The sequence below is a fragment of the Microtus oregoni genome, unplaced genomic scaffold (assembly GCF_018167655.1).
Source record: "Microtus oregoni isolate MIOR12 unplaced genomic scaffold, Mior012 000112F_ref0000385, whole genome shotgun sequence".
NCBI classification, from domain to species: Eukaryota; Metazoa; Chordata; class Mammalia; order Rodentia; family Cricetidae; genus Microtus; species Microtus oregoni.
Window position 1 is genome coordinate 1865269 of NW_024544738.1, and position 15859 is coordinate 1881127.

Here is a 15859-nt window from a genome sequence, read left to right on the forward strand (position 1 = left end):
TGGTACAAATATCCCAGAAAAGGTCACACTTCAGGAAAGGCTCTGAAGTCTTTGCAAATGCCTTGAGAAGCAGAGCATTTCCTTGGAAGTAGTACTTTCGTAAACACTATCCACAAGTTAGCTTGTTAGCTGGATAAGAGAGTTATGAGTGTGTTCCCAACAAGCAGGTCTAGAAACAGGCACTGGACACTTAGGAGAATTGACTTTATACGATATGATACTGTGAAAGAAACTCAACCTTGCATGAAGCAAGGAAGACAATAGTGACAGTATCTGAGAATGCTGCTCTCCCAGTCTCTCCCTTAAAGAGGTTTATAGATACCAGTGGAATTAGAAACTTTCTACAGACATGAGCTCTAAGGAGTCACATGTTATAGTTTCAAAAGATAAGTAGCTTTAGTGTCTGTCATGTTCTCTCGCAAATCCATTGACAATACAATGATTCTTAATACGTAGTTTAATCAGTGTGTTAAGATAACTGAAAAGCGGTCCTGAAGTACTCACTGAGCAAATACTCTGGGCCCAACTGTTACCAGCAGCCTCCAACAAAGCAACCCCAGTCAATCTGCAACTCTTGTAATGTGCTTATAAAAACTAGACCTGAAACCTTTTCGAAACATCATACCATCATTTTCCCTGCAATTCCTCCTAATATACACTAGAATCCTTTGGGTGTTTAGATTTCCCCTAGAATGTGGGGCAAAGTCTGCTTAGGTATTTCTGATCACCTTTGCATTGAGCTGTGGGAATGAGGATGTGTCTCGCTTTTCCCATGGCATTCCCGAACAGAATCATGAGAAGGATTTTCTCGGTCAGAACTTTCTCTCTTTACCCTTGCTGTTTCTTTACTCCCTTCCCCTTCTGCTTCTGAATCGCTGGGCTCTAAATCAGGGCAATACCCATCAGTTTCCTGATATGGAGCTCTTCCTGCTGACCGCCTGAGAAGCTGTCTACCCCACAACTGCTCCTTAGAACTCACATTCTTAGTTGGTTTAGCACAGTACTGGAGGTCCTCAGTGGGCCTCACCCATGTATTGGTGGCCTCCTTAAAGGATCTGCTAAAGTGTTCTATGCCAGATTTTCTAATGTTGCCCTGACTGGGCAAGTGGGGGCTGAGCATTGACTCCTGGTCACAGAAAATCTCATCTAAATTATCTTTCTGGGTGATGTTTCCAGACCAGTTGCCCTCCAGACCATTGGAACCGGCAAGCCTGGAGTTAGGCTGATTCTTCCCATTACCAATAGAAGCCTGTCCGTGGAGGGCAGCCTGAAGGGCCAGAGGCTTTCCTAATGATTGCCCATGATAGAGCTCGGCAGATGGAGCTCTCTGAGCAGGACTGGAACTCTTGGCTTCACTTCGAGAATGACTGTGACTAGCCAGCAAACAGTTACTCTTGATTTCTAGTGGATGTCGTGGATACATTTTCACATTCATGTCCAGCGCCTCCTCAGGCATTTGTGGGCTCCTTTTATTGTGACCAGGGGAGCTGCTGCCAGGCGAGGAGGGTTGGTGTTCTGTTTCTGTGGAGCTGTCTCTGCAGTCTTCTGAGGTTGATTTAGGCATTTTCAACTTTAAGGTGATACGTGGTGGTGGGTAAAACAATGAGTTCTCTAGTGCATTTGTCAAAGAAAGTCCTGAAATCAAAAAGGAAGATTTGCTTAACAACTGATTTAATTATTAAGCATATGTGTATCACAAAGAGAGTTCATGAACCTATTGTTCCAAATGTCTAATAAGCAACTGTCTCTGATGAGCATGTATACCATGGTGAGCAGGTAAAGTGAGCTGCAGTAGAGGATGAACCCAGAGTCCCACAGTATCCATGGCTCTCAACCTTTACACCTAAAAAACAATAGCAACAACTAGTGTGCTCTGTCTTCTGTCTCCATTTCCATGTCTTTCATTTCTTGTCTGTTTATGATTGGGCATATGGGTAATGAGTAGGACTGAAGATGTGCCTCAAACACAAGACATTTCAGATTTTATTGCTCATTCTCTTCAGGCATTCCCAAACAAGCCAAATAGAAAGCCACATAGGTATTTTATTTAATCTGGCATTAGAAGCAGTGGGTGGTTCCTGAATACTTTATGTCCTTACTTTATAATATCCTGATTACAAATTCCCATTGTGGGGTATAGAATAATTTAAAAAATATTATTGGACCCATATATGGGCACATGTGCGATAGCATGCACGTGAAGGTAGATGACAACATTATGGAGTCAGTTCTCTCCATCTTTACATGGGTTCTAAGGATCAAATTCAGGCCACCAGGCTTTTGAAGCAAATGCTGCTGAATCATCTTGCTGGCCCTGGGAGAGGTATAGGATGCCTATGCTAGGATGCATTAATTACCCGGATATATTACTATAAAATTGGTCTTTGCCCATTATCTTCTTATAATATATAGCTTCATAAAAATGAGAAAGGATAGCTTGGAAGTATCCTAAAGGATAGCATGCATTCCCCAAGGGACCATTTCGAACAACTACAGCCTCCATCTCTGCTAGGGCTTGCCACATGTTGATGCTGGAAGCTGCTATATTCTTGTTTTTATTTTCTTTTTTGTAAAAATTAATTTATTTATTATATAGACAGTGTTCTGTCTGTTTGTATGCTTGCTGGACATGAAGAGGGCACCAGATCTCATTACAGATGGTTGTGAGCCTCCATGTGGTTGCTGGGAATTGAACTCAGGACCTCTGGAAGAGCAGTCAGTGCTCTTAACCTCTGAGCCATCTCTCCAGCCCAAGCTGCTATATTCTTATAATCAGAAGCCACTTGGCTGAGTCCAATCTTGTTATCACATAGAGGCTCCTCCCTGTTTTCCTTTACTTTTTATTGCTTTGACAGTCATGTTACGGGGTAACCTTGTGGCTGAGTATCCCTGCTACTTCCTGCTATACCAGTATCCTATAATGCAGCCACAAATACCCCAGGGGCTTTTGATGTCTACCTAACATCTTGTTTCTATGTTTTTTCTTATTTTATGGTTGGCTTTTAACAGGTGCTGATTTTATACATTTTGCCTAAGTTACCCTTAGTGATCAGGTTCTCCCACCTATTCTATATTAAAAGACACATAGGGAAGTGTCCTGTACATGACTGTCATGATTCTAGCCAAGCATCTACTGTATCATCATGTATCTTTATCATTAAGTGGGTAATGCAGGGATTTCTCTGTTTGACTGCTCTATCTTCTAGTTTAGTTCTTAGTTCCTAGTATAGTGGTATTCAACCTTCCTATTCTGTGACCCTTTAATACAGTTCCTCATGCTTAATGGTTCCCCAATCATCAAATTATTTCATTGCTACTTCATAAGTATAATTTTGCAACTGTTATGAATTGTAATGTAAATACCTATATTTTCTAATGGTCTTCCATGACCCCTGTGAAAAGGTTATTTGACCCCCAAGGGGTTGCAACCCACAGATTGAGAACCACTACCCTAGTAGGTTCTCAATAAATATTAGTGAATAAATGAAAAGATTAGAACTATATCTTTTAACTTCTAGCCAAAGACCTGTTTTAACAGATTACTTTTAAGATAAGGAACCCTGGAATTAAATGGTTTCTGGAAACTAGAATTTGGTGTTGGCTTCTTGATTTTAAATGAATTTGATAACTACAAAACACTTTCAGGGCTGTAATTAATAGATTATCTGGCTTAGATTTACAACTCTTCTAATCCTATCCTGGAATTTCTTTTCCTTCCTTTCATTTTTTTTCCTGGAAGGGAATTTCTACCCAGGAATTAATTTCTCATTGGAAGTTGACAGTGAAATAGGTCACATAATTATCAGAATTAGACTGAAGCATACAAAACAATTTTTAAGTGGCACAATAGATATAAAACCAAATTGTAAAAATGGATATAATCAGTCTCTATATTTGCTAGTACAATTTTAACACACAGGTTGTTACCTTCTGTAACTTCTTGGTTAATAAGCTGGACTTGCAAACCGAAGATCTGTTCTTGCACTTTGGTGTGTGAAAGTTTCAGCTTCTCTCGCCTGCTTATCATGTAGCATAGATTTCGAACCTGCAAGCCCAATCCCCAGTGAATAAAGATGTTTGTTATAATAAGCAAATTTACAGTTGAAATTGTTCAGTTACACTGAAGGTCACTGAGTTCCGGTGCCTGTGGGAGTGAGGAGTGAAGACAAGACCCAAGGGTCACAGACCATGACCCAAATCAAAGGAATTACTATAGCATGACAATCATCGGGACATGGTTCCCATGTCAATGGGCTTTAAGAGCAAGTGCTCCAAGATTCTCTCTGAAATCTATTCTCTAGTCTACAATTTAAGAGGATCAGTATTTATGTACACAGTCCAGCTGAGAAGATAATGGCATAATACGTTAGCCTCTCCTTTTTATCCCTGAGTATGAATGATAGCACTTGACATCTGTACCACCAAGCCTGGTTAATTTCCAGAATTAGACAATTATGAAATTTCCTAGGATAAACACAGTACCTAACTTTTCTCTCGATTCTTATAGCACTAAATTTACCTGGAAATCATAAATTAAAAGTTCATAGAGCAAGTACTTATGAAGCCTTTCCAATCCCAGTCAAAGTTTAAACAGAACCCAATGTATGGGACCACAATGAACTCACATGATAAGGAAAGACACAGAAGCTCACACTATATAATGGGGTGGTCATTTTAAAAATATCTTCTATCTCTATGTAGACAATAGTAAGAGCTGGTCATCTTACCCTCTCTAGGTCCTGCCGCAGGTGCATAAACATTCTCATGCGAGTATGGATGTTTTCTTCTTTTGGCTGTACCAAGCCATTTTCTTCATCCTCTTTGGGAGGAATTAATGGTTTGTTGAAGTTGCTTTTGCGCTTCAGTTTCCAGTAGTTATAGATAAAGTCAACAGTTAATGCAGATAGCCCCAGCTCTTTGGCAACATCTTCCACCTGGACCAAGGTGTAGAATTCTTCCTCTAGTTCACGAAGTTTCTGTGTCCGCAGGCTGGTTTTCTCACTTTTTGCCTGGCTCTGCTCAGCAACTCTATGGTGGTGGTACTCGGCCTCCCCAATTTTTGGCTTGTTTTGGCCATGCTTGAGGCAAAATGACTTGAATTTTACTTCATCACCGTCATCTAGGATAGTCTTCATTTCCAAGCCGTGCTCAAAGGCACAGGTGACATGAAAGGCAGTGAGACAGCTTTTCACAGAGCACTGAAGGAGAAAAAAATGTGTTAAGGCAGTAGATGGGAAGAGGATAGGGAACACCTATGTCTCTGCCCCCAACTGTGAGCTTATAGAAAGCAAAAAAGACAGGGGAAGGCTTGACCATGACAAATATTTTACAAATAAAAAAAGGAGAAACATATTTTACAAGTAAGAATTTTTTAAAAAATTATTATATGCTTCCCCCCCCTTTTTTTAAAAAAAGATTTATTTATTTATTATGCATACAGTGTTCTGCCTGCATGTATGCCTGCAGACCAGAAGAGAGCACCAGATCTCGCAAGGGAGGTTGTGAGCCACCATGTGGTTGCTGGGAATTGAACTCAGGACCTCTGGAAGACCAGCCAGTGCTCTTAACCTCTGAGCCATCTCTCCAGCCCAAGAATTTTTTTATGTTACCCAGGAAACTTGGTCATATAGAAAAGAGCAAAAATATGAAATTCCCATTTTAAGGTTTCAATTTAAGCTGCAAGTATTGAGTTGCTTTTTTTGAGAAGTCTCTTAATTTATGTAAAGTTTTATATGGTTTCTTCTCTGCGTCTTCCACATTGCCTATATATGCTTTTATTGTAATACTTTTCACACACTACCTACTAATAGCTGAAAAATTCCTGGACATAAAGCTTAAGACAGAACCTACATCAGCTACCTATGTACCAGGATGTCATGAATTCAGGCAATACCATAAACTACTGAGAAAGCAGTTGCTCAGAATAAATGAAAGAAAAGACATAGTTAATATTATTGCTAGGACAGCCATGGCTCTAAAAGGTCACAATAAATCCAGTATCTAAGTAACCTTACTTCCTGAAATTGTTCTAATACACCTGAACTATGCATTAGACCACAGTCATGAATGGCTACTTAAATTTATACTAACTTAAATGGGGCCAAGATGTTGAGCCATGTTAGAACCCTTCTGTTGCATGTGTGAGGCCCTGGGTTTCATCTCCAAAATTACAAAAAAGGCTAATTAAAATTACATACTATGAGGAACAATAGCTCAGCAGATAAGGGGTTTTGCCACCAAAACTGATGATGAATTAGATCCCTAGGACCTACATGGTAGGAGAGAGCTGACTCTTGCAAGTTATTCCCTAATCTCCACGTGTGCGCTCCCTCAATAAATACGTGTTATTTTAAAAAATGACATACATTGAAAAATTTAACTCCTCAGTTCCAAGAACCACATTTCAGCCAAACTAGACAACACACACACACACACACACACACACACACACACACACACTCCATCACTGTAGTAAGTTACTGGAGGATTTTGTCACAGACATTTTAAAATAAGTTTGTACTACTCTGTCATTCACATTACCATGGAACACACTGACTACTCACAGGGAGAAAGAGCAGGAAGAATCTAGCCCATAAATTCCTGTGCCTAAGCTAAATTACCATTTGTTATGATTAAAATGTTATAGCTTTTGAGTTGGGTGGTGGTGCATGCCTTTAATCCTAGCACTCACAGAGATCTCCGTGAGTTCAAGGCCAGTCTGGTCTACAAGAGCAAGTTCCAGGACAGGCTCCAAAGCTACAAAGAAACCCTTTATCAAAAAACTAAAAAAAGTTGTTACAGATTTCCTTTTAAGAGATCTTAAAATACATTGGTACACATATATGCTAACATGAGATTTTTTTTCTAAGAAAATAGAATGAGACCACATATACTGTCAAAACCTTTATGAATTAAATCAAATGTCCTTAATTTTCTGAATGAAAAGTTAAGAGCAAATATTATTTATTTATTTTATTTACTTATATACTTTTTCAAGACAGAATTTCTCTGTGTAGTCCTGGTTGTCTTGGAACTCACTTTGTAGACCAGGTTGGCCTCAAACTTACAGAGACCCACCTGCCTCTACCTCCTGAGTGCTGAGATTAAAGGTATGAGCCACCATGCCTGGCAAGAGTAAATATTTTTTAAAAGTAAAAATAAAAAAGAAAGAAAAAAGAATATGGCAGGACTTTTCATAGTTCAAGATACCCAATAAAAATGAAAACAAAATAACAGCAGCATTATTTTCTAATAGCTGGCTTTCCTCTTTACCACCAAAATGTACAAACTTTTAATTATAATATCACATGACTTTAAAAATATTCATGTGAATGTGTATGCATGTTTACTATGTATATGGAAGTCAGAAGAGGTGTCAGATCACCTGGAACTGGAGTTACAGAGTTGTGAGCAGGTCTATGTGGGTGTTGGGAATTGAACTTGGGTCCTTTGCAAGAATATCGAACTCTTTTAACTACTGAGCCATTTTTTCAGTTCCCAGAATGATCTTTTCTAAAAACTAGATGGGTTTTATAGCAGTTTGCTTAAGAGACATTCCTAATTATCACTTATGTATTTTTTTTTAATCTGGTGCAGTTTATATTTCTACATTCTATAACTTTGATCTGGGAGATGATCTGTTTTTAATACCCCACTGATAGTTGCTGAAGACTGTCTCATATTATTTGTTGTATAATTATTTCATTTTTCTTGAATACTCAATCCTCTTCTTCTAAGACAATACTGTCAACTAGTAAAGGAATTTTTCAAGACAGGTTTTCTCTGTGTATCCCTGGCTATCCTGGAACTCACTATGTAGACCAGGCTGGACTTGAACTCACAAAGATAGTCTGCCTCTGCCTCCCGAGTGCTAGGATCAAGGTGTGTAGCACCACTCCTGGCAGGAGGTTTATCTTTAAACAACTTCAAAGGATAAAAAAAAATCAGGAATGGGATATAACTCTAATATCATCTAATCCAGCCTTTACACTTACTGTTAATTAAACTTATCCTAAATTATGTGATTTAGACATGTCCATTTCCAATGAAGTGGTAATCTAGATACCTACTAGATTCTTTCACTGACAAAAGCACATTCTCACAAAACAGCCCTTCTTAGCTTTGGATAGTTCTTTTGGAAAATTTGGTTATATTACATAGAAATATGTATCCTTAAAATTTCCACATATTTGACAAACCTTATGAAAATGAGGATGATGTTAAGCTCAAGATGCATTTTTATCTGAGTATTTTTATTATCAATTGGCTTAAATCTATATACAGATACTTATAAACCAAATAGTAAAAGGCATATTTTAGCAACAACCAATAAAATGTTAAAAACGAATAAATGTCTTCCAGGATAAATTTATAGACTGTAGAGAGAGAAATTACACAAAAAAGACAAATACATGGATGATAATAAGGAATGTCTCTTAGCAAACTCTGCCGTAAAATCATCTAGTTTTATTTTTATTTTTTTTTTCTGATAGCAATAGAAGACCAATTAGGAGAGGAGTTGAGACGCTTCAGGTGGCTCTATATAACTAGGATGTGTCTTAAAGATGATGTGGTTAATTAGGTAGGAGAGAAATTATTTAATACATGCAGAGAATGGTAGAACAAAGTGAAGGTTATGTCTGGATTTTGAGTTGGACAATTACTTCAAGTTGTTTTTCATTATATTAGATGTTTTCTATTGCCATAGCTTCAATGTAATCTCCAGTTATGGTTTTTTTTCTTTTATTATTTTTTTTCTATTTATTTTTAATATTTTTTACAAATTTCCTCCTCCTCCCAGCCTCCCATTTCCCTCCCCCTCCTCCCACCCTTCTCCCCCTCCCCCCACTCCTCTCCCCCTCCCTCTCCAGCCCAAAGAGCAGTCAGATTTCCCTGCCCTGTGGTAAGTCCTAGGTCCTCCCCCCTCCGTGCATTTCTAGGAAGGTGAACATCCAAACTGGCTAGGCTCCCACAAAGCCAGCACATTAGGTAGGTTCAAAACCCCGTGCCATTAGAGTACTATGCTGCGTTAAAAAACAATGACTTCTCAAATTTTGCATGCAAATGGATGGAAATAGAAAACACTATCCTGAGTGAGGTGTCCCAGACCCAAAAAGATGAATATGGGATGTACTCACTCATAATTGGTTTCTAGCCATAAACAAGGGTCACGGAGTCTACACTTGGTGATCCCAAAGAAGCTAAGTAAGAAGAACCTTCATCTGGTGATGGATGGAGACAGAGACAGAGACCCACACTGGAGCACTGGACTGAGCTCCCAAGGTCCCGATGAGGAGCAGAAGGAGGGAGAACATGAGCAAAGAAGTCGGGACCACGAGGGGAGCACCCACCCACTGAGACAGTGGAGCTGATCTATTGGGAGCTCACCAAGGCCAGCTGAACTGTGACTGAAAAAGCATGGGATAAAACTGGACTCTCTGAGCATGGCGAACAATGAGGGCTGATGAGAACCCAAGGATCATCTAGTTTTAGAAAAGGTTATTCTGTGGTATTTATAATTGGAAGTCTGTGTACACTTTGGGGCTAAAAGAAGAAAGCACAGCCAACTTTTGGAGTCAAATATTGATTTATTGCTATTATAAAATAATGTTGCTATGAAAATTTATGCAGAAGTTTTTATTTATGTTTTCCTTTCTTTTGAATACCGTGTGGCAAAGGATTAACCTTGCCCAAAGAAGGGTTTGACCCTTTGCCTCTATTACCTGAGAAGTAGCAAGTAAGCCTTTGGAATGTTCTAATATGTAGTTTATGCTAACTGTGTGACTATGGTAGAGGCTTTGGGTTACATGATATCAACCTGACTTCCAGAAGGACCCAAGAACAAGGTGTCAGACAAATGGAATATTACCTCTGGCCTCCAAGGCTATGAGTGGAGAAATAAACACGGAATGCATGGTTTTGGGGGTGATATAGTGAGGAGCATAAGATATACACCTCCTTGGACAAGCTGTGGTATTTAGGCAGGGAATGGAGGGCATGGTGGTCACTGACCCTGACTACTCTAATGAGTCATAAACCCAGTTATCTTCAGGTTACCGTGGAGACTGAGAGCACAGAGTGGCCTTTGAGCTGATACTTTATAACTGGTACTTGGTCATTAGGTAGGCCTACTCTTGGGTTATCAATTTATTTCTGCAGCCTCCTTTGGGGTTATTAATTCCTGGGTAGGGTCTGGTAGGCAGAGTACTAGGTTTCCTTGATTCTTTCTGTCCAGTGCAGAACGTGGCATTTTTTTGCCTCCCCATTCTTTGATGCATTTGCAGAATACCCCTTAGCTTATGCATTAACTGGCCATGTAAGCCTTAAATCAAGTATGAGGATTTGGTGTGAATCTTGCCATATCCCCACTAGAGGGGGGAGAGGGAGGAAGAGAGGGAGGGAGGGAGGGAGGGAGGGAGTTAGAGACGGTAAGTGGCAACCTGCTTGGCTCCTATGGCCAGCACTGGCTTTTAGTAGCTAAACAGAGAAACTTCTAGAGCAATAACATAACGGATAACATATCCTGAGTAGGTCCAGCCCTATAGGAGCAGCAGCATGTAGCAGCAACTTGTACTGTGGGAAAAGAGAGGTATTAAGATAGATCCAGTTCTCTCCCTCTCCCAGACCTGGTACATTCTAGTATTTAAAGACTGGGAGCCAGGCGGTGGTGGCGTACGCCTTGAATCCCAGCACTCGGGAGGCAGAGGCAGTCGGATCTCTGTGAGTTCGAGACCAGCCTGGTCTACAAGAGCTAGTTCCAGGACAGGCTCCAAAGCCACAGAGAAACCCTGTCTCAAAAAACAAACAAACAAACAAAAAGACTGGGAAAGGATGTTGTGTCAATTATATATTTAAAAAATTCAGCCTATTTATCTTTTTACTATAGTTTTAGGTTTTTCAAAATTTTGTTATTTATAGTTTTATTCATATTTTATTTATATCTATTCACTTTTACCTGACTTTATTTACATCTTCTATATCTGTATTTTAAAACAGCTTACTCTTTTCCTCAGCTTCATTTTTTGTTTATTTTTTTCCTTTTTCCTACACCATCTTTATTTCATTTATTACCTTTATTCATTTTTTAGTTTAGGCTTAGCCTTGAACTTCCAGTCCTCCTGCCTCCCTGTCCCATGTGCTGGGCTTACAGGTGTGTACCACCTTTACTAATTATTTGAGACACGGTCTCACTATGTAAAACCTGGCTGGTTTAGCGCTTGCTATGGTAGACCAGGTTGGTCTGAAACTCATAGAGATCCACCTGCCTCTGCCTCTTTAGTGCTGGGATTAAAGGTGTGCACCACCACAACCTGGTTCCATCTTAACTTTTAACTCCATAGTTTATTCCACATTTTTGCCACTTTCTTTTCTTTACAAAGATTAAATTTTAATTTCAACTCTGCAGATATGCATGCCTTTATGTGGTTATATGCATAATAGTGCAGTGTCTTGATGATAATGGACTAAACCTCTGAACTATAAACCAGCCCCAATTAAATGTTTTCCTTTACAAGAAAAAAAAATAGTGCAGTGTCTTGGAGCTGGAGTTATAGGCAGCAGCTGTAAGCAACCCAATTCACGCTGGGAACCAAACTTGGGTCTTCTAGAAGAGCATTATATATTACTAACTACTGATATGTCTCTATAGCCTATTTTCTTTTCTACAGCTACTGGTGGTATAGTCGTTTGACTTTTATGTTTCATACTTGCTTTGTTTTGGTGTTATGATGATTAATCACTAATGTCAACTGCCAGGGTTTAGCATCATCATGAAAACACTCTGTGGTGTCTTTGACACTATTTCTAGAAATATTTAGCTGAGTAAGGAAGGTTGACAATGTTGGTGGAACCATCATCATTGGTTAGTGAATTACAAAGGAGAAATTGAGTCGAACATTCATCTCACTTTCTATTTTCTGACTACAGACACAGTATGACTTGCTGACTCATTCTTCTGACACTGTGCTTTCCCTGCCAGGGTGGACTATACCTTCAAAGTGTGAGCCCAAATAAACCTTTCCTTCCTTAAGTTGCTGTTGTCAGGTATTTTGTCACAGGAACACATAAAATTAATTAATAGATATGTTGCTGTTACAGCATTTTCTTCCTGCCTAGCTATTGGCCATTCAGTTTTTTATTATACCAATCACAGCAACACATTTTCACATAGCATACAAATAACTCACAACAGTTTACAGAAACGATGCCATAAATGGTCTACTCTTATACTCTAACATCTACGGTAACGACCAGCTCTTATCTCTCAGCCCTACAATCTGAGAAGAGATGTCACTGAAGTGTTACCTAACTTTTCCCATTTTTTTTGGTTTTAAAATTGGATGGCTTGACTATATAGCCAAAGTTGGCTTTGAAGTCTTCTACCTCCCAAGTGTTGGCTTTACAGGCATGTATCACATCATGACTAGCCCATGTTTACATTTATCTCCCCTTAAAATGTTTTGAGCTCCCAAAGGCAGAGATTATAACAGTCTTAGAACAAGAACAACTTCCATTAATGAATTGTGAAATATATGAAAAAAAAACCAAAAAAACCAATGACATGCTTCCCTAGGTGGGTGGAGGAGTGCTCTTTTATGTGTGGAGACTAGAGGTTGATGTCCTTAGTTGCTCTCCACTTTATATTTGAAACAAAGTCTGCTTCTGAACGTGGAGCTCACCATTTCAGCTTACTGGCTAGCCAGTTAAGCGATTCCAGGATCTGCCTGCTTCTGCACATTACTCCCAGAGCTGGGATTACAGATGTATGATGCCAAACATTTAGTTTTAAATAGGTGCTGGGGATTCAAATTCAGGTTCTCATGCTTGTGCAGCAAGTACTTAACCACTGAGCTATCTCCTCCACCTTCCTTTTAATCTTAGTATTTCATTTTCCTTATTGTGTCACTTTTAATAGTCACTGGAAAAAAATGTACTTTCTTATTTACTAGTTCTCCACTTGAAGATTTTATCTTTTAGAAGTTAATTTCCATCACAATTGAACTCATATTGGCCTAACAGTAAACTCGTGCTAGTTTACCAATTTAAATTTTGTATACTTGTAAGTGACTTCAAACAGGCCCTTATCTCTCTACCATCAATCCAAACCACAAATGTTGGATGATTCTATTTAGTTTGGCTAGCCAAATACATGTTAGAGATTTTTATCAGATAATCAGATTTACTCTAGGGAATAATAATATGGGCATATACAATTACTAGCTGTCCCATTAACATGTATATTTATCTGTTAGGTACTATGCTATGTTCTCTGCCATCTTAAGTAATTACTATTATTGTCTCCAATTATAGTTGTGGAAACTGAAGCCCAGAGATGTTAGGTAACTTTTCTAAGCTTACATAACCAGCAAGAAGACCAGGTTTCAAATCCTGGGAGGCTGGCGCCAAAGAGTATATCCCTCCTCTTCTCTCCTCTCCCCTCTTTCCACTTTCCTCCATCTTTTTTTTCCCACCTTGTGTTTTCAGACAGGGTCTAACTATATGGCCTAGGCTGGCCCACAACTGGTGGTACTACTGCCCCAGCCTTCCAAATGTTAGGGCTTATAGGTGCATGCTATCATACCCAGCTTCAAAGCCATTTTTTTTTCTAGACACAGTCTCAGTTCATAGACTAGGTCAAGCCTCAGGATCTAGATAGAATAGGAACTCCAAAATAAGATATAGAATAGAGAAATTTGGGAAATCTGGCAATTAGAGCAAGTATGTCTAGAAAGCTGGGCAAAATCCAGACTAGTGTCTGCTAAAGGATTATCAGAAGCCTTCATGCTCAAAAAGGCTCTTATTTAAACACTGTCTATGGCCACATTGCAAAGTTGAGTGGCTGTGACAAGAAACTACATGGTCTACAAAGTCTAACATATTTACTATCTTGCTATTTACAGAAAAAATTTAACAGTCCTTCCTCTAACCATTAAAGACCCATATAATTTCTTTGATCTTCTTTCCCAAACATTCCATATTCATCTTGCTGGATTCTTTCTTTTTTATCAAATAGGCCAGGCACACTCCTATCTCATGGCTGTTTCCTCTGCCTGGAACACTTTCATCCTAAACATCTACATAGTTTTTTTGTCTTGCACTGAAGTCTTTGTTCAAATGTTACCTCCATAGTTAGTCCTACCCTAACCCTCAGCTTAAACTTGTAACTCACACTCCCTGCATCACACTTCCAAACTCCTTACTGACCTCCACAGTCTTTTCCACAGCAGGTATCACCTTCTAACATTTTATTTAACATCTATTGCTGTCTACTTTTACAAACTAAAATATAAACTCCACAGTTGTAGACCCAAAGTAAACCCTAGTATACAATTAGGCATATACAGTTGTTGAGCATATTAAATTTCCTTATACTAAAGTTTGTTATAAGGATGCAGTTCAGTGGTAAAGCATTTGCTCAGCATACTTGAGATCTTGAGATTAATCTCCAGCACCACACAAAAATAGAAGTGGGAGGACCTTGGACTTCCCACAGGGCAGAGAATCTGGACTGCTCTTCATTCTCGAGAGGAAGGGGGAATGGAGTGGGGGGGAGAGGGGGAGGGGGCAATGTGTGGGAGGAGGGGGAGGGAAATGGGGAGAAGGCAGAAATTTTATTTTTCAACAACTAAAAAAAATAAACAAAAAAATAAAGAAAAAAATGCATAATAGCAGCATAGACACCAAGAGAAACAATAAATGGGACCTCCTGAAACTGAAAAACTTCTGTAAAGCAAAAGATGCAGTCAGCAAGACAAAATGGCAGCCTACAGAATGGGAAAAGATCTTCACCAACCTCACATCACACAGAAGACTGATCTCCAAAATATGCACATAAGTCAAGAAATTGGTCATCAAAATAACAAATAATCCTATAAAAAAATGGGACACAGACCTAAACAGATAACTTTCAACAAAGGAATCTAAAATGACTGAAAGACACTTAAGAAATGTTCAACATCCTTAGCCATCAGAGAAATGCAAATCAAAACAACTCTGAGATTCCATCTTACACCTGTAAGAATGGCCAAGATCAAAAACACTGATGACAACTTATGCTGGAGAGGTTGTGGGGAAAGGGAAACACTCCTGCATTGCTGGTGGGAATGCAAGCTGGTACAGTCCCTTTGGATGTCAGTGTGACGATTTCTCAGAAAATTAGGAAACAACCTTACTCAAGACCCAGCAATATCACTTTTGGGTATATATCCAAAGGATGCTCAATCATGCCACAAGAACATGTGCTCAACTATGTTCATAGCAGCATTGTTTGTCATAGCCAGAACCTGAAAATAAACTAAATGCCCCTCGACTGAAGAATGGATAAGCAAAATGTGGTACATTTAAAGCAATGGAGTACTGCACAGTAGAAAAAAATAATGACATCTTAAAAATCTGCAGGCAAATGGATGGAGCTAGAAACATCATATTGAGTGAGGCAACTTAGACCCAGAAAAACAATTATCATATGTACTCACTCATAAATGGTTTTTAAACATAAAGTAAAGCAAACCAGCCTGCAAATCACAATCCCAGAGAAACTAGACAACAAAGAGGACCCTAAGAGAGACATACATGGATTTAATCTATACGGGAAGTAGAAAAAGACAAGATCTCCTGAGTAAATTGGGAGCATTGGGACCTTGGGAAAGGGTTGAAGGGGAGGGGAGAGGAAGCAAGGGGAGCAGAGAAAAATGTATAGTTCAATAAAAATCAATAAAATGTGTAATCTTGCCGGGCGATGGTGGCGCACGCCTTTAATCCCAGCACTCGGGAGGCAGAGGCAGGCGGATCTCTGTTAGTTCGAGAGCAGCCTGGTCTACAGAGCTAGTTCCGGGACAGGCTCCAAAGCCAGAGAAACCCT

The 15859-nt window shown here is 39.3% G+C and overlaps 1 pseudogene; it reads right to left on the reverse strand.

The window, feature by feature from the left end:
* Nucleotides 1-330: 330 nt before the first annotated feature.
* Nucleotides 331-15859, reverse strand: part of LOC121443741 — a 54327-nt pseudogene continuing 38798 nt past the window's right edge.